This window comes from Arachis ipaensis, chromosome B04, assembly GCF_000816755.2.
Source record: "Arachis ipaensis cultivar K30076 chromosome B04, Araip1.1, whole genome shotgun sequence".
Taxonomy (NCBI): domain Eukaryota; kingdom Viridiplantae; phylum Streptophyta; class Magnoliopsida; order Fabales; family Fabaceae; genus Arachis; species Arachis ipaensis.
Window position 1 is genome coordinate 19,441,122 of NC_029788.2, and position 14,717 is coordinate 19,455,838.

Here is a 14,717-nt window from a genome sequence, read left to right on the forward strand (position 1 = left end):
TTTGTCTTCTTTTATCTGCTTAAACTATTGAAAATGAGTGATTTCATTATAAATTTAATACTAAAAATATGATACATTCTTAAATAGTTGGTCTTGAAAGATAAATGGATTAATTTAATCAGTGTGAGACCTATACAGTACGAACACATCACTGAATTGTCATGTTGGTGTATCGGATACAATGCACAATGATACTCGTTTGACACGCGTGATTCTCGTATTCACAAGTGTCATATCCCAAAAAAAAAAAAAGCCNNGCCAGACACGACCCAAAAATGAACTTCCCTGATTTTACAAAAGTAAAATTCTTTCATACAAAGTAAAAACCTTAACTTTTTCCCTTCCAACCAGACCTAGCGTCCCAGCCTCTGTGGCTCTCTACCCACTGCATATCCTCTCCTTGTTACTACCACTACCTCCGATCATTGCTGCCATACAAGTGTTCCTCCCTCATTCCTGTCACTGTACACGTACAAAAGTGCTCCAGTCGTGTGAATCTCAACATTTTTTGATAAAGAAATAAAAGATAAACATAAAGACAAGAATTCAAACTGAATAAAAAGATACATTGAAATTGAAATAGAAATAAAAAGGATAGATTGAAATTGAATACAAAGAGAATCACTCTACTTTTTATCCAATTTTTTGACGCAACAAGAAAGGGACTCCTCAACCTAACTTGTCAATGCCATAGTTTGGGAATTGAATCGAAGGGACTCCTCAACCTTCTACGCAATTTTTCGATGCAACAAGAGGGAGGCTCCTCAACCTCAATTGTCCACACCATGATTTCATCACGAAATAAAAAAAAGGGTTTTTAAACCTCTAAATCATTCTATACTACGACTACCCTAGTTTATGAGGTATTTATAACCTCTTATTAGGTTAAACTATAGAAAACCCTAAACCCATAAACATAAGGCTCAATCTAGTAATTAAATAAACAAAATCAAAATACATCAAATTAAATTAAAATATTCTAAAAATGTAAACTAATATCTTCTAAATAATACTTGAACTCTTCATATCTTGAACATTTGAAGCACATATCATTTTCTCCTCATTGTCGCCACTTCTGTTGTGCTTGTCGTTGTTGCTCCCGTAGTTACCCGTACTAGGGGTGAGCACGACCCGGTCCGGCCCAAGACCCGGCCCGGACCCAATGAAATTTGGGTCATGAAAACTCGGAGCCGAAGAGACCCAGGGTTGACCTGGCAGAAAAAAATGAAACCTTGAAACTTGGTGAAACCGGGACCGGGCCATGGCTCGGGTCACCCGGACCCGGCCCGGCGGCCCGGTAACTCAATTATGCGCTCATAGTCTCATACAATTTGAATCAGGGGGAAAAGGGGCTAGGGCATTAACGCATATGAGAAATTCAACCTCACTCCCTCAGCCATTCAACCTCACTCGCCCAGTCCTCAGTCCCCACTCCCCACTCCCCAGTTCGACAGTCTTCACTATGCCACTTCCCACGGCCAACGCCGACCAGTGACCCCTGACCTCATCTTCTCTCCCCACGGCCCACTCTCAGTCTCCCAGCAAGCAGCCATGAATGACGCACTCCCAGCAGCACCAAGCACGCATCACGCAGTCGCCCGCTACTTCGTCCTCGTCTTCCCAGCAAGTACGCACCAGACAGTCTCACCCCACTACCCCAGTCTTGAGTCTTTGGAGAAGCCGTTCGTTCGACGGACGACGGTGCTGCCCTGCTTCTCGTGATGTGTCGCATCTGTGCTTGGCCCGGTCGTCTTCTTCCCTGCTCCTCTACTAGTCCTTCTCCTTCTGCTCCGCTCTCTTCTCCGGTCTTCTTCTCAGGTAAACAATTAATTTTGTTATTTAATTAATATTCTGATTAGAGATTAGGGATTTTGATAATTTGATTATAAAAATTTGTGAATTTAGGGATGTGGTTGTTGATTCTGATGATTAGAATTCTGATTAAGGTTGTGGGTGTTGATTCTTTATTATTGTGAACTTTGATTATTAGAATTCTGATTAAGGTTGTGGTTGTTGATTCTGATTATTAGAATTTTGATTAAGGTTGTGGGTGTTGATTCTTTATTATTGTGAACTTTGATTATTGTGAATTTAGAGATGTTAAATTGTTGATGCGTTTGGTGTTTACTGATTTTTTTTGCTAATTTGTTTAGTTGATTATTGTTTTGTTTAGTGTAATGTTTAGTTGATTATTGTTTTGTTCTTCATGCATTATTATAAGGTTTCTATCTTTATGATTGAGGAGAATACAAGAATGGAAATTGAAGCTCAAAATCCTGTTGCTTCTGCTGAAAATCCTGCTGCTAAGGGACAGCACCAGGCCAAATGTAATCATTGTCAGAAAAAATACGGTTGTCATCCTACTAAACATAGAACAAATTCTCTAAATAAGCACTTAAAGGGTGCTCATAAGTGGATATTTACTAAAGCGGGAAAGAAGGGGACACTTCATGGCTATATGCCCAAAATTGAGGAAGAAGAGGATCTATGCAAAGCCTTTAAGGGTTATAACTTGAAAAATTGTAAGAAATCTGTAGCTGAGTTTGTTGTACTAGATGAAATGCCATTTAAAGTTATTGAGGGGATTGGGTTTCGCAAGATGTTAAATCGTTTTGAACCAAGATTTGCGGTACCATCTAGGTAGACAGTCTCAAGAGATTGCTTTCAACTGTATTTAGATGAGAAGAAAAAGCTAAAAGAATGGTTGGCAAAGTCATGTGCTTGGGTTTGTTTGACAACTGATTGCTGGACATCAAATCAAAATTATAATTATATGAGCTTGACTGCACATTTTGTTGATGACGAATGGAAGTTACAAAAGAGGATTATAAATTTCTGTCAAATTGAGAACCACAAGGGTGATACGGTAGGAAGAGAAATCGAGAAATGCTTGAGAGAGTGGAGAATTGAAAAAGTTTTCACAATCACAGTAGATAATACAAGTTTGAATGATGGAGCTATTACTTATCTTGAAAGGAAATTAGGTGCAAGAGGTGGGTTGGTGTGTGGAGGAAAGTATATGCAAGTGAGATGCTGTGCTCATATTTTTAATTTGATAGTGAACGAAGGAATTAAAGAGCAACAAACTTCAATTGAAAGCATTAGAAATGCTGTCAGTTATGTTAGGTCTTCTCCTCAAAGGACTAAAAAATTTAAAGATTGCATTGAGGGCGAGTTAATTGAATCTAAAAGTGTTGTGTGCTTGGATGTTCCAACTAGGTGGAATTCTACCTATCTAATGTTGGAACATGCCGAGAAATTTGAAAAAGCTTTTGATAGACTTTATGATCAAGAACCTAATTATCTTAGACGGTTTGGAGAGGACAGTGGGGGAAAAAAGAAAGTTGGTCCACCAATACCACTTGATTGGCAACATACTGATTATTTATTGACTTTTTGAGAATATTCTATGAGATAACTTTGAGTTTCTCATATTCTTTGCGTGTTACATCGAACAAATATTTTCATGAAATTGCATCTGTTGCTTCTCAATTAACATCTTGGAGCCAAAATCATTCTGAATTGTTAAGAAGCATGGCATGTTCTATGAAACATAAATATGATAAATATTGGGGACCGGTTGACAAATTTAATCCATTGTTACTTTTTGTGGTTGTATTGGATCCTCGGTACAAACTAGATTATCTCTGTTGGTGTTTGGAGGATGTTTATGACAAGGAAGTGTCTACTAGTATGACTGGTTTTGTTAAACTCACATTAGACACGTTGCATAAGTTTTATGAAAAAGAGGTTGCCGATGATAAAGGGAGGGATGATGGTGGAGATTCATCTAGAGATAATTTTGATGACAATATTAAAGTCTCAGCTGGTGCCAAGGACGTTTCTGAAAATAGAGTGAATATGTGGAAAAAACAAAAAAGAGAGAAGGCTAATGCAGATAGCACGTCAGATGTGGAGAGATACTTGGCCGAGGATACTGTGGAAGATGAGAATTTTGATAGGCTTGGTGGAAAGTGAATGCTTCAAAATACATAATTCTTTCTCTCATAGCCCGTGACATCTTAGGTATTCCAGTTTCAACTGTTGCTTCTGAATCATGCTTTAGGACTGGTGGACGTGTGGTTGATGTCTTCCGTAGCTCTTTGTCACCATTAATGGCTGAAACTTTGATATGCACTCAAAGTTGGTTGTGCCCTTCTAAACAAAGAGATGGAGATCAAGAGTTTGATTTATTTGATAGCAGTTAGAAGATTGTTGAAGGTACATTTATGATATTTTTATTATACGTGACTTATTTATTTCAAGTAATAATCTTTTATATGAAAAATGAGTAACTTTATATGTTTTGTAGGTTTCACTAATGCATCCACATCACAAGGAACAAGTTGACAACATTAATGGCTATTGATGGATGATGGTTATTCATGTGGAATTATTGTTTTGTAAACTTTAATATTTTGATTTGTTTAGTTATTATAAGACTAAGTTAATGTTTTATATTTAGAATGCATAAGAATTTAAGACTAATGCATAATATTGTATTGTTTATATTGATTTAAATATTTAGTGCTATTAGACAATATTAGTATTGATTGTGGTTATGTTTTAATTTTAGAAAAGGTAAGGTAATGTGAATGGCCCGGTTTTCACCCGGTATAGTCGTGGCCCGAAAGGGTATAGGTTTCATTGGGTCTAGGGTCGGGTTCGGGTCTCATAAATGGGCCCGATACATATTTCGGGCCGGGTCTGGGTCACGTCAAACCCGGTTTCACCCGGCCCATGCACACCCCTAGCTGGTACAACAGTACGAAGGTGTGGGGATTCGTGCTACCATTAGTTATTTTTCAAGAATCTAATCTACTAATTCCTTTCAAATGGGAAAAAAAAGTAAGCTACTATTTCGTGTTAAATTAAATCAACCTCTTTCACAGCCTAACGGGACAAACACACTGCACTATAAAATTGTTGATAACCATAAGATTACTATATTAATCATCCAATCTTATATATTATTGTTGTAACATCTTTACTATCAGAATATCACGCTTCTGGTTGTGCCACTCTGATAGCGAGGATATTACGACGACTTTTATATACTTAATAATAAAATAGGAGTCTTTCACTCGAAACCAAACCACTATTTTCTTTAAAAAACCGAAAGTTCTTTTTCTTGAAAACGAACATGCATATACAGATATACAAACACTTCCTACACAAGTAACTTATAAATATTATATAAATACAAAATACACAACCTTATCCCTCTTACACAATTATAATGACAAAGGTGAGGGAAAAACTATAACTAATATATATACAAACAGAAACAGCACAGCTAAGGACTTAGCAAAAACTTCATCAGCTTCCTCGTCCATCCTGAAAAGAGAAGTCTATAGGTGGATGAGAACATCGTCCTCGCAGGTTCTCAGTAGAGGGTTTAAGAATTGTCATAAGAGGATATGTATAAAAAGAAGAATGAATTTTCTCAAAACCAACAATTTATTATTCAAAACCCGAATTCATATTTCAATTTATAAGAGATTCAATCAAACATAATCTCCAAAAGATTTCACCACATACCACAAGCCATTCTAGGTAGACTTACCGATAATTCAACTAATTATGGCCTCCGGCCCAAATCATAAACATACAACAGCCTTCGACCCAACATATAAGTAAACCACGGCCTCAAACCCAACATACAACTTCCATAATTCTCCATTTCAATTTCATTCTTAAGTTCAAAACATTTTCACTTTCTTTACAACACACTATTCAACACCTTTTCCTCAAATCCTTTTCCTGTAAAATCAATACCACTTCTTTATGACATTTTCCAAAACCTTCAAAATAATTCCACTTAAAAGCAATTTTTCTTTTAAAACTCAATCCTCACTTAACCGAAAAATTTCAAACTACTTCAAACCATTTCAAGATTCAAACCTCTCTCAAAAGTCAACCGAAAATTATTTATTAATTAAACTCCTCAGCAAGGCCTCTAGACTTTAGGGGAGCGACAACCAATCTCATCTTTTTTAAACAAACTTACAAAACTTTCTCAAGTATTAAAATATCAATTTAAAGTATCCTCACTGTCTCCAACCGTCGTCAAAATTAAATGAGTTAAATCATAAACTAATTTCAAAACTATTTCAAGATTTAAAACTTTTCAACAAGGTTTGAAGTCATACTAGTTAAAAATTAAAAATCCTAATTGAAAATCCCAAAAGCATTTATCCTCAAATCCATTACTTTAATTACTCTAAAATCTTTAAAAGTACTTAAGACATATCTCTTTTGATAAAATTAATCAAACCAAACTCATTTTTTCCTTTAGCCAAAACTTCCAATCCATTTTCAAAACCATAACCAAAACTCCCGAAACTCTTCAAAACAGAATGCTTCAATTGAATAAATCAAGTTCAACTTTTTTATAATTAATCAAAACCCAAAATAGTTAAATTATCATTATTAAATTTTACTTAAATGCTTATAAAAATTTTGACAGTACATCCCCTAAAACTCGGACTTTGCCATCATTCATGGGTCCCATCCAAACCAGATTCTGAGCAACTATGTGATGCCGAGCACTCATGAGACAGAGCTGCCCGCTGCTATGATCACCCTCATCTGGTGTGTGATGGAGGGTAAGGACCTGTATCTTCCACGATTCATCCGGTATTACATGGCCAAGGTCCATGTCAGAGGCACTCTCCCTTTCCCTTATCTGATCACCCAGCTCAGCCGTCGAGCTGACGTGCCCTGGGAGCTTGCTAATGAAAAGCCACCTGCTGCAGACTGCAAGAAGATTATCCCTCACAGCAGGAAGTTTCAGGCTTTAGGTTACAGACCCACATTCCTCACCGCTTCTGATGAGACAGCCACATCTTCAGCTGCCCCTTCTTCATCCACTGCTGCACCAGCTACCACCACTGCACCCCCGCCTGCCTCAAAGTCCATCTACCACTTCGTGCACCGCCTATTTCAGCAGCTAGACTAGATGGAGCGCCGCAACAAGCGGCGATATGAGAGATCTGAGCGTCGCAACAAGCGACGCTATGAGCACCTCAAGTTGATGATCCGATCCGGCAGTGACATCCCCTCCGAGCCTGACACCCCTTCTGATACATCTGAGGTGGAGGAGGATGATCACGAGGAGGAGGCACCTACCCAGGCTGAGCAGGCAGGACCAGAGCAGGCTGCGCCACAGCATGAGGAGCCACACCAGATTCAGGCCGCAGACCCAGAGATTCCTCTACAGTCAGTGCCTCCACTGCAGCAGACAGATCCTCCTACGCTTATCCAGTCTGCAGACCCTCAGACCACCACAGAGACTCCAGCAGCCCATCCTTCCGGTGATGACACTTCTTCACACCCAACTTGAGTGAGCATCGAGGACGATGCTATATTTTAAGTGTGGGGAGGTCGCCATCCCTGGCTTATCTTTTTGGTGAACCACTATAAACTCTTTTTATCTTATTTTATTTATTTTTCTGTATTTTTATTTTTATTTTTATTTTTATTTTTTCAGTACTTGCACATTGTTCTTTTGCTGTATTTTTACTTTATTTTCGCATTTTGCACTTTAGTTTATATCTTAGACATTTAGTTTAGTTTGCAATTCTAAACTTATTAGTTATGGAATATGTGGATTAATTAGTATAGTTTACCCTTTTAGCATATAATAGTTTGGTTTAATTGAAAATAAAGGAAGTAAACTAGAGACTTTAACAGAATCAAACATCCACACACCTTGTATATATAGCATTACATGTTAGTTAGTTAACAACATTTCTTCAAGGAGGAACACTAAGATTTTAAGGACCACCCTAAGATTTACATTGAAAATAATGGGAACTCTTGATTTCTACTTGCATGACATACATAACTGATATATGGTTTTTGAGCTGGAGAACACACAGCCTGTGAGTTTCGAGCTTAATTGTATGGTTACATTCAAACCATAAATTTCATTCCTGTGTGTTTTGCCCTTCTTTTTCATTCTGATGTTCTTTACTTTGTTTTAATCTATATGTCCAATATAGAATATAGATACATACCAAGAGATGATTGAGGCCATCATTTGAATTTTTCCTCACTTATCCCAAATTAGCCTACCTTTTACATCATCATTATTAACCCCCTTGAGCTTTCTAATCCCCTCTTGTTCTATAACCACATTACTAGCCTTAAGCAGAAAAATAAAATAAAAAAAAATCCCAAGTTGAATCCTTGGTTAGCTTAAGATAGATATTGTGTACAATTTAAGTGTGGAAAATTTTATGGGAACATGGGATGATAGAAACAAAGTAGGGATTTAAAATGAATAAGTTATTTCAGAAATTTGGGAAGCATGCTCATGTGAAATCAAAACAATTAAACTACCATGTGCATATATATATATATAATTTCAGTATTTAGATAAGGGGATACAAAAATTCTCCAAATGCAAAATAAAAAAATCAATGCACATGGGACAAAATTTCAAAATTAAATTGAATGCATGAGCTTGTAATACAAAGTGGAAAAATTTGGGTAAATAGGTAAAGGAACTTTAAAATTATATAAAGTATGTATGTTAGGTGAGATCTTAGACTAATCAAGGATTCACTTTGTTAGCCCACTTAGCCTTATACATATACCTTTACCTTTACCTTGGCCCCATTACAACCTTAAAAAAGACCTCATGATTTTTGTATGTCTGTATTCCATAATTGTTGATTGGTTAGATGAAGAACAAAGTTTTAGAAAGCAAGGATAAAAAAAAGAATAGAGTGAATAACCCAATAAATACTGAGTGACTAGAGAGTAAACACAAAATCCAGTGAGGGTTCAATAGCTCATCACTATATATCTCTGCTTAATTGTTAATTGTCTTGCAAGTTTGTGAAATACTTTTGCCCATCTCAATTGTAAAAATGCTTTAACATTATCTAGGGTTTGGCTATGCATACATGATTCCTTGAGAATATGAATTAATTTAACTACATGTAAGTTTTATATACAAGTGAATAAAAATTAGAATTGCATGACTCATTTAGGTAGCTTGCATTTAGAATAGATTGCATTGCATGAAATTCCACCACCTTACCTTATTCTTTACCTTGGATTTAGCATGAGGACATGCTATTGTTTAAGTGTGGGGAGGTTGATAAACCCATATTTTATGATGTATTTTGTACTCAATTTAAGTGATTTATTCAATCCTTCACCCACTTATTCATGTAAATTGCATGGTTTTACTTTCTCTTACTTATTATGTGATATATGTGAAAAACATGTTTCCTATGCTTTAAAAATATTAATTTTGATTACCCTTTTATTACCATTCGATGCCGTGATTTGTGTGTTAAGTATTTTCAGATCTCCTAAGGCAGGAATGGCTTAGAGGACAGAAAGGAAACATACAAAAATGGAGTTTTGAAGAAAAAGTTAGCGATGCGAACGCGTTGACGACGCGGCCGCGTGCCCAGTGCGAAAAGGCAGCGACGCAAACTCGTGACTGACGCGGACACGTGCCTTGAGCAGAACGCAATTGACACGTACGTGTGACCGAAGCGAACACGTGACAAGGAAAACTCCCAGATGACGCGACCGCGTGACCCACGCGGACACGTGACAGACGCCACGTGCAGAAATTGCAGAAAACGCTCCCAGCGATTTATGGACCCTTTTTCGGCCCAATTTTGAATCCAGAAACCCAGAATATAAGCCAGAGAATGGAGGAATCAAAGGAGGATATATCATTATTCACCTTTCATAATTTAGATGTAGTTTTTAGAGGGAGATGTTCTCTCCTCTCTCTTAGGTTTTAGGATTAGGATTCCTCTTAAAGGATTTAGGATTTCAACTTCTTCTCAGGTTCAATATCCCTTTTACTTTATATTTCTCTTTTACTTTCAGATACTTTAATGCTTTTATTAATTACTTATGTTGCCAAATTGGCTTATGAACCATTCATGTTAGGATTTTCTTTATTTAATATAAATTGAGGTATTTTAGATTTATGATTCTTATTTAGCTTTTTATATTCTTGGCTTTAATTGATTAACTGGAGACTCTTGAGTTATCAAACTTATCGTGGTTGTTAATTGTTATTTTTACTAATTGAATTGAATTTCCCTAACTCTAGTCCTTTCTTAGGAGTTGGCTAGGACTTGAGGATCTAACTAATTAGTCCACTTGACTTTTCCTTACTTTAGTAAAGGTTAACTAAGTGGGATTAAAACTCAATTCTCATCACCATTGATAAGGATAACTAGGATAGGGCTTCCGAATTTTCATACATTGCCAAGAGTTTTATTAGGTATTAATTTATTAATTCCTGCAATTTATTTTTCTTGTTCAAACCTTTTAAAACCCGAAAACACTGTTTTCCATAACTAATAATAAGAACACCTCCCTGCAGTTCCTTGAGAAGACGACCTGAGGTTTAAATACTTCGGTTATCAATTTTAAAGGGGTTTGTTACTTGTGACAACCAAACGTTTGTACGAAAGGATTTTTTGTTGGTTTAGAAGCTATACTTGCAACGCGATTATATTTGTGAATTTCTTTACCGATAGAAAAACCGATCGTCAGCCCCTACCTCGATTGCAACTTAACTACGCGACAACCCCATCCATCTCCCAACCCGCAGCAGCGGCAGCCGCAACCACAACTCCATATCGCTCCCACAACAACAACATTAATTCCAAATGCGACATGCAAGAATCGAAACTCAACCCCATGGCAATAATGCCGCAAAAATCTCAACAACATATAACGGAACAACTATTAAAAAGATTTTTCGGAGCAAAGGCAACTCACTGAAATTAAGAGGAACAAGAAAATGGAGCGCAACAGCTCCAGTGACCCTCACTGGCAATGACAGAATCAGCGTGAACTAGAAACCACTTAGAATAAAGCTTACACAGGGGATTTCAACCGAGCCAGAACCAAACAGCAGGGAAAGCTTGCAGCGGTAGCGCCGGTGGCATCAGCGGCAACTGGGTGCACAGCGGCGACAAGAACCCATCCTCTTCCTCACGTTCTGCTCGTTCTCTCCTCGGCTCCTCTCCACGGTGAACCAGGTGCAACGGTAACCACGGAAGCAGTGGAAAGAGCGATGGCCATGGTAGTAGCAAGGCGCAACGGCGGTGACAGCCATTGACAATAGCGGTGGTGATGAGACACAGCTCCCCTTGATCGCATTTTCAATGGTAGAAACTCCCTCTCACTTGCGCGAGTTCCTCGGTGACGGCGATAGCAGATTGACGGCGTCACGGTAAGCTTTGGCAACAACATCAGCATCGGCGATGACAGTGAGACTGCAACAGCAGCGTCTCCTCTCCCTCGCAAGCTCTCTCTTCTGTTATGCGCGGCTGAGTCTCTTTCAACACTTGCCTCTCACCCCACAATGACGGCGGCGACGATGGCAGTGATGCCTACCGGCGCTATCTATCTTCTTCTTCTGATTCTCCTCTACATGCATAGTGGAGCTCTGTGTGTGTTGTGCGGCGGCTGGGAGGGGGAAAAGTGAGTGGGTGTGAGGAAGTTAGGATTTTGTTTGGGCTAAATTAGGGTTTGGATAGTTTTAGTTGTAAACTCTGGGTAATTAGTAAATAATTAACTAATAAATTAATTATTATTTAAAGAAATTAGAAACTTAAATTTTATAGTTTAAAGAAGTAGAAATAATTAAAATATGAATTTTGACACTAATTTTAAAGAATTGACCCAAAATTAGGCCGAACGGGCTGAACTAAGCAAACCGGACCCATAACATGTCCAAGGCCCAACCCAAGCCCACAATTAATAAGAGCCTCAGCTCTTCTTCCCTTGTTTCATAATGAAACATGTTGGAAAATTGATGAAGGGAGCAAAGGGAAATCAAAACCCTTGTTCCAATTTCAATTCCATTTATCTTTCAATCCGGAGCTTCGATTGACGAGCCGTCAGCAGCTATGCGTTTATCTCGAAATTCTATACAAAGTCCACTAACCAATTTGGTAAGAAATTCACTTTTTCTTATCCAATTCTTCCCTCTTCAGTTTTGAATTTAAGGAATTTTGATATTGAAGATTATGTGGTTTTGACGTTGGATTTTGTTCACCTGAACCGTGGGTAAGGTAAGAAACTCCTAATTCTTGGTGGATTTACAATTTAGTGAACTCTATATTGATTTTAGTGATAATATATGATATTATATGAAATTTAGATATTGGTTGGAGTTGATTGATGAGGTGGAGCAAGTAATGCAGAGTTGAACTTGTTGGATTGAGAATTGGAGTTTGGAGCTTGTGGTGAGAAGGACTTTTGAGGTGCTTTGTGGCTTTATGAGTAATCGGCTAAGGTATGGTTTTGGTTTCTCGTAGATAATATACAATGTCTTGTGAAAACTTAGGCTAGATGATCATAGGATAAGTTGTGTGATATGGAAGATTGAGGATTAGTGACTTGTTGTTTGTATTGTTGAGTTGAGTGGTTGGATTGTATGTTGAATGTATATGAATGTGTGTTGTATGATTGGATATGATGATGATTGTTGATGGCACAAAATGTGATGTATGACAATTGTGATAATGAATATTGGTGAGATTTGGGCCCAATGCCGTGACCGGCAAGTCTGGGTAAGTATAATGAATTTAGATTGGCGTGGTTTGTATGTTGTATGTTGAGGCACGGATATGATGTATGTGAATGTGAGTGGTGTTGATTTAGTTGAGGTATTATAGAAAATATGTATGGAAATTGTGGTATATAGTGGGGGGTTTTGGAAGTTAGTATGTTGTGAGATGAATATTATGGAATGAACGAAAAGTGTTTAGATATGTTTTAAATATCGTTGGTTTGAGCTGGAACTTGAAGCATTGGTTTTTGAAATGGAAAATTGTGAAAATACGGGGTTTGAGATTTTTTATGCAAAACTTGGTTTTTGGCCGAACTTCGATGAGCCATAACTTGGCTTCCGGACCCTCGATTTCTCTCAAACTTAGTTTATGAGAAAATTGGATCCGTGAAGATTACGCCGTTTGAAGAATGGATGAAAAATAATTTTTAACAAAAAAGTTATGCGCGTCAGAAGTTGGATGTGAAAAATGTAAATTCTGCACTGTTAGCAGCTTTTTAAGGAAAATGAAGGGGGCGCGTACACGGAAGTGTGGCTGACTACGCGGCCATTCGCCTCTGTCCAGTGCACTCGCGTACGCGGGCAAGGGTCGCGTGGGAAAATGAGGCACACACGTATGCGGGACATGGTTCGCGTACGTGGGACCCTATTTTTTAGCAACTTGAGTTTTGTGATTTAAACATGATTTCGAACCTCTAAACCTCTATTTTTACTCTCTAAGATCCTAAAGCTAAATTCTAAATCATAGTGAGGGGTTTAAGCCTTGAGAGGGTGGTAACTTGAGAGTGAAAAAAGTTTGAATTAACGAGTTATGGTTGAGGAAGCGCAGAATCAATGAGGAAGTATGAATGATGACGGAATTGAGAATGATGAGGTTTGACTTGTGATTGTGAATGGAATTTGAGTATGGTCGGATTTGGCTGAGATGACAAGGTTTGGGTGTGATTCCGCTTGCGCGTTACCTCAAAAATTGTGTTGGCACTTGCATCAGGCAAGGACGGAGGTTCCATCCCGTTTTGCTTGTGGTTGCGGTGTCGTGACGGGAACGGAGGTTTTATCCTGCCCGTAGTGAGGATGAGGTTTCATTTTACTCACGAGGTTGGCAAGTTGAGGATGGAGGATTCCTTTTCTGTCGTGATGTGGATGTGGGAAAGGTAGAAAGACACTCTCCTTCGCATAGTTGTTAAAATAGGTGAACTGGATCCTATACCGATCCGGTCAAATAATTGGACCACATAAGGTAAAAAACCGGTCAAATCCGGAGTGAACTGGTAGAAACCAGTCAAACTCGGTAAAGACCGGTCCGACCGAAGCACTTCAGTTTCAAAATTTTCTCAAAATGAAAGAGATGGGGTTCGAACCCCCCTCCTCAAGGAAAGAAGTGGTAGTCTTTACTAATATATATGCAAATTAAAATACATACATACATACATATATATCCCCTCCTTAAGGAGAGAAATGATAGTAACAACCCTTAGGCTATCTTGATTCTTATTTATATATGTGCAAATTAAAATACATAGGCTGCGTTTGTTTTGTAGACAGGACAGGACATGATACTAAGACAGAGACACCAAAAATTACTTTTTATGTATTGTGTTTGAATACAATGGACAGACACTAATGTAATGTCTAGTATTATATTTGGATAAATATAAACAAGATTAAAATATAATATAAAATTACTAAAATAGACCTATCTAATAAAATAGATAGAATTTTTCACAAGATAATAAAAAGGGATAATAGGAGAATAATGAAAAATAACTATGGACAAAAAAGAAAAAAAATTTATTGAAAATTCCGTGTCTACCTTCCTATTCCCGTGTCCATCCGTGTCCTTCATTTAGAAGTGGACAAAAAAAAAAGTGTCCCAGAGACATTTTATCTAGTGTCCATGTCTCTTTATCCAAACACGTTTTACATATGTATTGTTCATGTCTCTGTATCCTGTCCACAGAAACAAACACAACCATATAAATATCTTTCAGCAAATAATTTATTTCTATTTAATTTATTTTAATTTTAGTTATAAACTCATTCATTCTTAAATTAATTATATTTTTATTTAACAATAATTATAAACTCACTTATTTTTTCTTTTCATAATTATATAATATCTATTAATATCTATTATACTTATAGT